Source organism: Triticum aestivum, chromosome 3B, assembly GCF_018294505.1.
Source record: "Triticum aestivum cultivar Chinese Spring chromosome 3B, IWGSC CS RefSeq v2.1, whole genome shotgun sequence".
Classification (NCBI taxonomy): Eukaryota; Viridiplantae; Streptophyta; class Magnoliopsida; order Poales; family Poaceae; genus Triticum; species Triticum aestivum.
The window spans coordinates 502574917-502586683 of NC_057801.1; positions in this window are offsets into that span (position 1 = coordinate 502574917).

Here is an 11767-nt window from a genome sequence, read left to right on the forward strand (position 1 = left end):
GGAGCGAAATATGCTTTGCCTGAGTCTCGAGTTGTTGTTTCTTGTCCCCTGAACCGCCGCCGGGTCATCCCTTTATATACACAGGTTGACGCCCGACCGGTTTACAGAGTCCCGATGTCAGCTCATACAAGTGTCCGACTCGGTCTCCCCTTTCCTAACTTACAACACAAGTTATACAATCATAGCGGTTTACAACTATGGGCCCTAATCCGCCTTTGGGCTCTGGGCCTCTAAGCTTCATCAGTAAAGCGCCATCTTCCTGGTCTTTATGGGCTTCAATGTAGTTGAGGGTGAACCGGCCCCTCCTGGGCGGTTTACACTTAAGAGTTATATCCCCAACAAGCATGGTAATTTGCTTTGGTTATAAAAATAGTCCTAATATGATGGGCATCCAAGATGGGTATAATAAAAACTTTCATATAAAGTGCATTGAATACTATGAGAAGTTTGATTCTTTATGATTGTTTTGAGATATGAAGATGGTGATATTAGAGTCATGCTAGTAGAGTAGTTGTGAATTTGAGAGATACTTATGTTAAAGTTTGTGATTCCCGTAGCATGCACGTATGGTGAACCTAGGGCCGGGCATATAACCCGAAAACCGATGTACCGAACCGAACTAACCGACACCAAAGCCGAATTCACCGAAACCGTAAACTGTGGTAGCACATTCGGTTTGCATTCGTTGAAAACCGAACCTAGTCCGGTGAATTCGGGTATGTCCCTCGGCTACCCGAACAGACCAAAAACCGAGTAACAACGTAGGTCCGACCTGCATGCCCATTGCTACTCTTTCTTTTTAAGAATCATCGCCACTCTTTCATGTGAACATGGACTTGTCTATTTTCTATCAGTGCTCGAGTCCCACAGCAGCATCGGGTAGTGGAGTGGCTGACCCAACGAGCCGATGTTGCGTTTTACGGAGTAAAAGTTTGGGTAAAAGAGAAGTACTTTCCCCACTTGTGTCAGCTACCAGCCCATCACCGCTCATTTTACCAAGGAGGGTAGCCTTTAGCTAGTACGAAGAGCTACAAGCACTACACATGAGAATAAAGTGCTGCTACTAGTACGGGTACTGTACACTCAGAATAAATGGAACGATTCAGACTCTTGTTAAATAGTATATCTCGGTGCTGTTCGGTAGAACCGACGACCGAACCGAAATTTCAGTGCTGACAATCTTCGGTTAGCTAATTTTCTATTGACCGATCGGTCAGCATTTCCACAGGACTGAAATTTCAAATAGACTAAAGTACCGAGCCGATCGGTTCGGGGGAACCGAACGCCCAACCCTAGGTGAACTGTTATGTGATGAAGTTGGAGCATGATTTATTTATCAATTGTCTTCCTTATGAGTGGCGGTTGGGGACGAGGGATGGTCTTTTCCTACCAATCTATCCCCTTTGGAGCATGCGCGTAGTACTTCGTTTCGATAACTAATAGATTTTTGCAATAAGTATGTGAGTTTGTTATGACTAATGTTGAGTCGACGGATTATACGCACTCTCACCCTTCCACCATTGCTAGCCTCTCTAGTACCGCGCAACTTTCGCCGGTACCATACACCCACCATATACCTTCCTCAAAATAGCCACCATACCTACCTATTATGGCATTTCCATAGCCATTCCGAGATATATTGCCATGCAACTTTCCACCATTCCGTTTATTATGACATGCTCCATCATTGTCATATTGCCTTGCATGATCATGTAGTTGACATCGTATTTGTGGCAAAGCCACTGTTCATAATTTTTCATACATGTCACTCTTGAATCATTGCACATCCCGGTACACCGCCAGAGGCATTCACATAGAGTCATATTTTGTTCTAAGTATTGAGTTGTAAGTAAATAAAAGTGTGATGATCTTAATTATTAGAGCATTGTCCCGGTGAGGAAAGGATGATGGAGACTATGATTCCCCCACAAGTCGGGATGAGACTCCGGACTAAATATAAAAAAAGAAAAAAAGAGGCCATAAAAATAGAAAAGGCCGAAATAAAAAATGAGAGAAAAAGAGAGAAGGGCAATGCTACTATCCTTTTACCACACATGTGCTTCAAAGTAGCACCATGATCTTCATGATAGAGAGTCTCCTATGTTGTCACTTTCATATACTAGTGAGAATTTTTCATTATAGAACTTGGCTTGTATATTCCAATGATGGGCTTCCTCAAAAGTTCCCTAGGTCTTCGTGAGCAAGCAAGTTGGATGCACACCCACTTAGTTTCTTTTGTTGAGGTTTCATACACTTATAGATCTAGTGCATCCATTGCATGGCAATCCCTACTCACTCACATTGATATCTATTGATGGACTTCTCCATAGCCCGTTGATACGCCTAGTTGATGTGAGACTATCTTCTCCTTTTTGTCTTCTCCACAACCACCATTCTATTGCACCTATAGTGCTATGTCCATGGATCACGCTCATGTATTGCGTGAAGATTGAAAAAGTTTGAGAACATCAAAATTATGAAATAATTGCTTGGCTTGTCATCGGGGTTGTGCATGATTAAATACTTTGTGTGATGAAGATAGAGCAGAACCAGACTATATGATTTTGTAGGGATAACTTTCTTTGGCCATGTTATTTTGAGAAGACATGATTGCTTTGTTATTATGCTTGAAGTATTATTATTTTTATGTCAATATTAAACTTTTGTCTTGAATCTTTCGGATTTGAACATTCATGCCACAATAGAGAAAATTACATTGATAAATATGTTAGGTAGAATTCCACATCCAAAATTCTGTTTTTATCATTTACCTACTCGAGGACGAGCATGAATTAAGCTTGGGGATGCTTGGTACATCTCCAACGCATCTATAATTTTTTTATTATTCCGTGCTATTATATTATCTGTTTTGGATGTTTAATGGGCTTTAATATGCTCATTTATATTATTTTTGGGACTAACCTATTAACCGGAGGCCCGGTGCCACTTTCTGTTTTTTTCCTATTTTAGAGTTTTTGCAGAAAAGGAATACCAAACGGAGTCCAAATGGAATGAAACCTTCGCGATGATCTTTCTTGGACCGAAAGCAAACCAGAAGACTTGGAGTTGAAGTCAGATACCCAACAAGGCATCCACGAGGCAGGAGGGCGTGCCCCCACCCTTGTGGGCCCCTTGTAGCTCCACCGACATACTTCTTTTGCCTATATATACTCTTATACCCTAAAAACATCAGGGGGAGTTACGAAACCACGTTTCCACCGCCGCAACCTTCTATAGCCGTGAGATCCCATCTTGGGGCCTTTTCCGGTGATCTGCCGGAGGGGGAATCAATCACGGAGGGATTCTACATCAACATCATTGCCTCTCCGATGAAGCATGAGTAGTTTACCACAGACCTTCAGGTCCATAGTTATTAGGTAGATGGCTTCTTCTCTCTCTTTGATTCTCAATACAAAGTTCTCCTCGATGTTCTTGGAGATCTATTCGAGGTAATACTCTTTTGCGGTGTGTTTGCCGAGATCTGATGAATTGTGGATTTATGAAAAAGATTATGTATGAATATTATTTGGTTCTTCTCTAAATTCTTATATGCATGATTTGATATCTTTGCAAGTCACTTTGAATTATCAGTTTAGTTTGGCCTACTAGATTGATCTTTCTTGCTGTGGGAGAAGTGGTTAGCTTTGGGTTCAATCTTGCGGTGTCCTTTCCCAGTGACAGTAGGGGCAGCAAGGCACGTATTGTATTGTTGCCATCGAGGATGAAAATATGGGGCTTATATCATATTCCTTGAGTTTATCCCTCTACATGTCATCTTGCTTAATGCGTTACTCCGTTCTTATGAACTTAATACTCTAGATGCATGCTGGATAGCGGTGGATGTGTGGAGTAATAGTAGTAGATGCAGAATCGTTTCAGTCTACTTGACACGGATGTGATGCCTATGTTCATGATCATTGCCTTAGATGTCTTCATAATTATGCGCTTTTCTATCAATTGCACGACAATAATTTGTTCACCCACCGTAATACATGCTATCTCAAGAGAAGCCACTAGTGAAACCTATGGCCCCCGGGTCTCTTTTCCGTATTGTTGAATCTCGTTTACTATTTTGCAATCTTTACTTTCCAATCTATACAACAAAAATACCAAAAATATTTACTTTATTATCTTTATTAGATCTCACTTTTGCGAGTGACCGTGAAGGGATTGACAACCCCTTTATCACGTGTGTTGCAAGGTTCTTGATCGTTTGTGCAGGTATTCGGTGACTTGTGCGTCGTCTCCTACTGGATTGATACCTTGGTTCTCAAAACTGATGGGTTGCCTTTTACCATTGCACATGATAATTTTGATGGATATAATATGCATGTGCTTGCTACTTCTACTTGCAATTATTATGAGAGAGGAACTATATCTCCACCTCTTTATGTTTCCAATATGATAGAATTGCAAGAAACTGTTTATACTATGCATTATTTCTGATCTACTTTATTTTGCAATCTTTGCTTTTCAATCTATATCATAAAAATACCAAAATATTTATCTTATTATTATCTCTATCAGATCTCACTTTTGCAAGTGGCCGTGAAGGGATTGACAACCCCTTTATCGTGTTGGTTGTGAGGTTCTTATTTGTTTGTGTAGGTACGAGGGACTTGCGTGTAGCCTCCTACTGGACTGATACCTTGGTTCTCAAAAACCGAGGGAAATACTTACGCTACTTTGCTGCATCACCCTTTCCTCTTCAAGGGAAAACCAATGCAAGCTCAAGAGGTAGCATTCTTCAATGACAACGACATCATCGGCCACTAATGGAGCCTCTTCCTCATGCCATCCGCTATCACCCGGCACGACAGGCGGCGCTAATTGGGTAGGTGGGGTGTTGGTGTTCATACCTTGCTAAGGTTGCGTGGTCGTGGGTGTGCTCCCGACCGCCTCTAGATGAAGCAGACTCTTCGGCCACAACAGGACCCAACTCTTGCAATCTCTAAGCCGCCGCGGGGTCTTGTCGTCATCTCCCCCTAGTTCTACCGGAGGAGCCAAATTCTCGTGGCCCGGTTTGCCACTGCCACAGAAACCTTGAAGATATCGGGGGGATCGGCCGGCTATGGAACAATTGTTCCTTCGGCTTCACTATTGTCACATTTCCCAAGCCCCCCTTCTCGCCACTGATGGTGTACAATTTGGTGCACGGGATTACGTCAGCCTGCAAAGACATGTCTGCGACGTGAGACATCCGAAAGGCAACAGAAACAGGAGATTATACATATATTGAAGAGGGTCGGTGTGACAGGTATCGTGAGGGCGTCGAGCTCAGCCAAAGATGAATCCCCGCCAAGCACGCCAGAGACGGAGGACAGGCTGCTATGAGCAGGTGCAGTTGCGTGAGCAGGTGCTGGTGCAACGCTAAACGAGCTGCTCCTGAAGAAGTTGGAAAAGGGGGAAAGTCCAATGCCTCTTTATCTGGATTTTGCTTGCTCCAACTAAGGATAGCCGAAATCAAGACACTATATGAAGCTGCCATTTCCTCTCTTGCGGTAGCTATCGTTGCTTTGGCTGTCTCAACTAATTTCTTATCAACTAAAACCTCAACCTTCTTGTTGATGTTTTCTTTGTTTAACCTCAATCTTTCCTTTTTCTCCTCGACGGTCTCATGGTAGTACTTCTTCCATGTGGTGCCGTCTCCAATGTCGTGCGCACGTCCATACGACGGCCGAGTGTCCACTGGGAGTCCTTTCAATATGTTCAAGGCCTGGTTGAATGGGGTGTCCAACTTGGGCCTCACCAATGCCTCAGACGGCGAGTCACTTTCGGTCGCAATCCTATGCTGCTCTTTTTGCAAAAAAGTGTGGATCGTTTACAAATGTTTTACAGGAACATTGATTCATTCCCATGCGGCAAATCCTGGGCACTCTATATGTCCTAGTTTGTAGCACATGCCGAAATTCACAAAAAATTTCGGCATGACCTTTGCTACAAAGTGGACAAATCGAGCACCTGAAATTTGCCAGAACAGAAATGAATCAACATTCAGGCAAAACATAGGCCACTCAAAATTATTCCCTGTAAACAATGTTCAAATATCCACGTAGCACATGTCCAAATATACATGAGCAACCACATGTCCAGATATACATGTCGAAATTTCACAAGCTAATTCAAAAACTAAGTGTAGAAGAAAATTCAATTAACTACTAATAGAACAAAATCCAGTTAACTTTAGTGCTCTATAATGATGAAATGAAAAATTCAGTTAACTACTAATTCCATTCATTTAGGTCATTCATTTAACTTCATCTAATTAACCTAATGTACCACTACTACTAGCAGCACTACTAACCTAATTAACGTAGTAAAATCCTACTGCCCTAACTAAAAAACATCTAATTAACATCTACTAGTACCACTACTGCCCTAACCTAATTAACATCTACTAGTACCACTATAAATACTACTAGCAGCACTGTTGCAACATTTTCTTCATTTTGTTCTTTCAAAAAACATCTATGAAAACAAAAACCATAATTAAACCTACTGCCCTAACTAAAATTTTGCTCTAAACCCTACTGCCCTAATTAAACCCTACTGCCCTAACTAAAATTTTGCTCTAAACTAAATTTTGCTCTAACCTAGTCAACCTAGTTAACCCAGCTAGTTAGTTAACTTAGCTAATTCCTAGGGTTCATAACTAAATTCACCTAAGTAAATTAACCTAGAGAGGAGGGGTGGGGGCTTACAAAGAGGGTGCTCGGGGGAGATGGTTGTGGGGAGGGTGTCGAGGGTGGCTCCGGTCGGTGGCGTTGGCAGCTCCGGTGACAGTGAGGGAGGCAGGACGGCGAGGGAGGCAGGGTGGCGAGGAGCGGACGAGGGTGGCTCCAGGGGCATCAAGGGCGCGCGCCTCCGATGACGGTGAGGGGGCAGGGGCGGCAAGGGAGCATGGCAGCGAGGGAGCGGGGGCGCCGAGGGAATAGGGGCAGCGAGGGAGAGGTAGGAGACGCAAGAAGATCTGAGGAATTGGGGGAAGGAGGGACGCCCGCGCACGGGCAAGTCAAACTTAGCGGTAGCGCATTTTCAAAACACGTGTTATAGCTACTTAGTTATAGCGCGCGTTTTGAAAACATGCTACCGCTATAGATAAGTTAGCTATAGCACTTGTTGTGGAAAAGTGATATTGCTAAAGTAGCTATAGCGCTTTCCCAAACACGCGCTACTGCTATTGCTTTCATTTTTTTCTTTTTCTTTTTTTCCTTTTTTTCTTTTCTTTTCCTTTTCTTAGTTGCAGCGTTGTTGCCTTAAAATGTGCTGCTACGACTTCATTAGCAGCAGCGTGGTCTGTGGACGGGCGCTACTACTATACCAAGCCTGGGGCAACGGTGTAGCAGTTATAGCAGTAGTGCTTTTTGTAGGAGACGCGCTACTGTTAGATAGCACTAGCGTGTTATTTCAACAAGCGCTACTGATAACACTCTGTGTATAAGCTTTTCCCTAGTAATGTTTGCTTGGTTCTCCATGAATATTACATGGGGGTGAACATGGGCATCCCCAAGCTTAGGCTCTTTTCACTCCTTATTCCTTCACCCATCGTGATCTCACCCAAAACTTGAAAACTTCAATCACACAAAACTTAACAAAACCTTCATGAGATCCGTTAGTATAAGAAAGCAAATCACCACTCTAATTACTGTTGCAACCCATTCATATTTTATTATTGGATTATACCTACTGTATTACAACTTTACCATGTCTTATACCCCCCGATATCGTCCATAGATTCATCAAAATAAGCACATAATGCAATGAAAACAGAATCTGTCAAAAAACAGAACAGTCTATAGTAATCTAAACACTAACCATACTTATGTAACTCCCAAAATTCTGAAAAAATTAGGAAAACGTAGTCAATTTGTATATAAATCTTATGTAAAAAATTCAGAATTTTCCTACGCTTCTGTGATTTTTTTAAAATTCTACTACTGGACGCAAAAGTTTCTGTTTTTCAACAAGATCAAATCAACTATCACCCAATATGATCCCAAAGGCTTTACTTGGCACAAACACTAATTAAAACACAAAAACACAATCATAAAATTAGCACAATTGTGCAAACACTCAAGAACATAAAGAAAAACACAAAAATAAATTTTATTCATTGGGTTGCCTCCCAACAAGCGCTATCATTTTATGCCCCTAGCTAGGCATAATGCATAGATTCAAGTATTGTCTTATTTAGTTTTTTATCCATAGGTTGCCCTCATGATTGATCCATATGGTGGCTTAATTCTTGTTCTAGGGAAGTGTTACATACCCTTTCTTAGTGGAAATTGAAATTTAATATTGACTTCTTTCATATCAATCACGACACCTATAGTTCGTAAAAAATGGTCTACCAAGTATGATGAGACAAGACAGATTGCAATCAATATCAAGAACAATAAAATCTATGGGCACATAGTTCCTATTCACAAAGATAAGAACATCATTAATTCTTCCCAAAGGCTTTTTATAGTGAAATCCGCAAAGTGCAAATTAAGAGAACATTCTTCAATATTGGTAAGACCAAGCACATCACATAGAGATTTCAGAATTGTGGAAACACTAGCACCTAAATCACATAAAGCAAAGCACTCATAATTTTTATTCTTGACTTTAATGGTAGGTTCCCACTCATCAGGTAATTTTTTAGGAATTTAAATCTCTAATTACAATTTTTCTTCTAAAGCTTTTATCATGGCATCCACAATATGTTTAGTAAAAGATTTATTTTGTTCATAGGCATTCGGTGAATTTATCATGGATCGCAATAAAGAAACAAATTCAATCAAAGAGAAACTATCATAATTAAAGTCTTTGTAATCCAAAAGAGTGGGCACATCACTAGTTAAAGTTTTGACCTCTCCAAACCTACTTTTATCAATTTTCTCAACAAGATTTTCACCCTCCAAATTATGAGGACGCCCTTTAGCTAAAGTTGGCTCTTCTTCAGTCCTCTTTTCATCAAGTTTAATATTACTAAACAAGGAATCAATAGAATAAACACCAATCATCATAAGATCTCATCATTTTTATCCTTTAGAGAAACTGGCTTAGCGGCTATTTGATTTACTAGTGTAGCTTATGCATCAGATATTTTGCCTAGTAAATTTTTCAGCATGAGCATACTTGATTGGAGATTAGAAACTTCTCTACTAACGTGATCAAGTTGTTTTGTTATAGTATCTAGCATAATATAGTGTTCTTTAAGCTCTTCGGTAAACAACTTATTGTGCTCAAATTGTGTAGTCATATATTCCTTGGTACTTTTCTCAATGTCGAGCAAAATATTGGGGTAAGGAACATCATAATACCTTCTTTGAGACATCGTGACTACGCAAACAATATTGCAAGCAAAAAAAGATCTAACGAGGAAAAGGCGAATGAAAAAGAAGGCAAAATTTTGTGAAGTGGGGGACATGAAAATGAGAGGCAAATGGCAAATAATGTAAATTGCAAGGAGATGAGATTTGTGATTAGGAACCCGATAGATGTTGATGATGTCTCCCCGGTAACGGCGCCAAAAATTTCTTTGGCGTGGCTTGAATACGTGTTGGTATTTCCCCAAAGAGGAAGGGATGATGCAGCATAGCTACGGCAAGTATTTCCCTCAGTTATGAAACCAAGGTTATCAATCCAGTAGGACAACCAAGCAACACTATGTAAATGGTACCGACACACAAAGAACAAATACTTGCAACCCAACGTGTAAGAGGGGTTGTCAATCCCTCTACGATAAAAAGATAGATTAAATTGTATGAGATTGGATAAATAGATCTAGCAAAAACACACACAAAATAATTAAAGAAAAAGTGGACAAAGGTATTTTCGGTTTTTGGGAATAAGAGATCTGAAAATATTATGATAAAATATAGACTCGGGGGCCGTAGATTTCACCAGTGGCTTCTCTCGAGAAAGTAGCGTACGGTGGGTAAACAAATTAATGTTGGGCAATTGATATAAGAGAAAATAATTATGAAGATATCCAAGGCAATGATCATGAATATAGGTATCACATCCAAGATTAGTAGACCGACTCCTGCATGTATCTACTACTATAACTCCACACATCGACCGCTATCCAGCATGCATCTAGTGTATTAAGTTCACTGAGAAATGGAGTAATGCAATAGGAATGATGACATGATGTAGACAAGATCTATTCATGTAGGAATAAAACCCATCTTTTTATCCTTAATAGCAACGATACATACGTGCCTCGCTACCCCTTCTGTCACTGGGTGAGGACACCGCAAGATCGAACCCATCACAAAGAACCTCTTCCATTGCAAGAAAAATCAATCCAGTTGGCCAAACCAAACCACAGTTTCAAAGAAGAAATACGAGGCTATAAATAATCATGCATATAAGAGGTCAAAGAAGACTCAAATAATATTCATGGATATAGTTCTGATCATAAACTCGCAATTCATCGAATCCTAACAAACACACCGCAAAAAGTCATTACACCAAATAGATCTCCAAGAACATCAATGAGAACATTGTATTGGGAATCAAAAAAGAGAATAAGCCATCTAGCTACTGCCTATGGACCCGTAGGTCTATGGTGAACTACTCACGCATCATCGGAGGAACACCAATGAGGATGATGAACCCCTCCATGATCGTGTTCACCTCCAGCAGTGAAGGAAATATGCCCTAGAGGCAATAATAAAGTTGTTATTTTATATTTACTTATTCATGATAAATGTTTATTATTCATGCTAGACTTGTATTAACAGGAAAATTGATACATGTGTGAATACATTGACAAAACATCGTGTCCCTAGTATGCCTCTACTAGACTAGCTCATTGATCAAAGATGGTTAAGTTTCCTAGCCATGGACATGAGTTGTCATTTGATGAACGGGATCACATCATTAGTGGAATGATATGATGGACAAGACCCATCGGTTAGCTTAACATAATGATCGTTCAGTTTTATTGCTACTGCTTTCTTCATGTCAAATACATATTCCTCCGACTATGAGATTATGCAACTCCCGGACACCGGAGGAATGCCATGTGTGCTATCAAACATCACAATGTAATTGGGTGATTATAAAGTTGCTCTACAGGTATCCCCGAAGGTGTTTGTTGGGTTGGCATAGATCAAGATTAGGATTTGTCACTCCGAGTATCGGAGAGGTATCTCTGGGCCCTCTCGGTAATGCACATCATATGAAGCCTTGCAAGCAATGTGACTAATGAGTTAGTTGCGGGATGATGCACTACGGAACGAGTAAAGAGACTTGCCGGTAATGAGATTGAACTAGGTATGAAGATATCGATGATCGAATCTTGAGCAAGTAACATACCGATGACAAAGAGAATAATGTATGTTGATATTGCAGTTCGACCGATAAAGATCTTCGTAGAATATGAGGGAACCAATATGAGCATCCAGGTTACGCTATTGGCTATTAACCGAAGAGGTGTCTCAGTCATGTTTACATAGTTCTCAAACCCACAGGGTCCGCACGATTAACGTTTGATGACGATATGTATTATATGAGTTATGTGTTTCGGTGACCGAAGGTTGTTTGGAGTCCCGGATGAGATCACGAACATGACGAGGAGTGTTGAAATGGTCAAGAGGTAAAGATTGATCTATTGTAAGGTGGTATTCTGACACTAGAATGGTTTCGGAGTGCTTCGAGAATTTATTGGAGTACCGAGGGGTTACCGGAACCCCCCCCGGGGAAGTAATGGGCCTCATGGGCCATAGAGGAGAGGCAAGGCAGGCCACAAGGAGGTGGAGCCCCCCCCCCC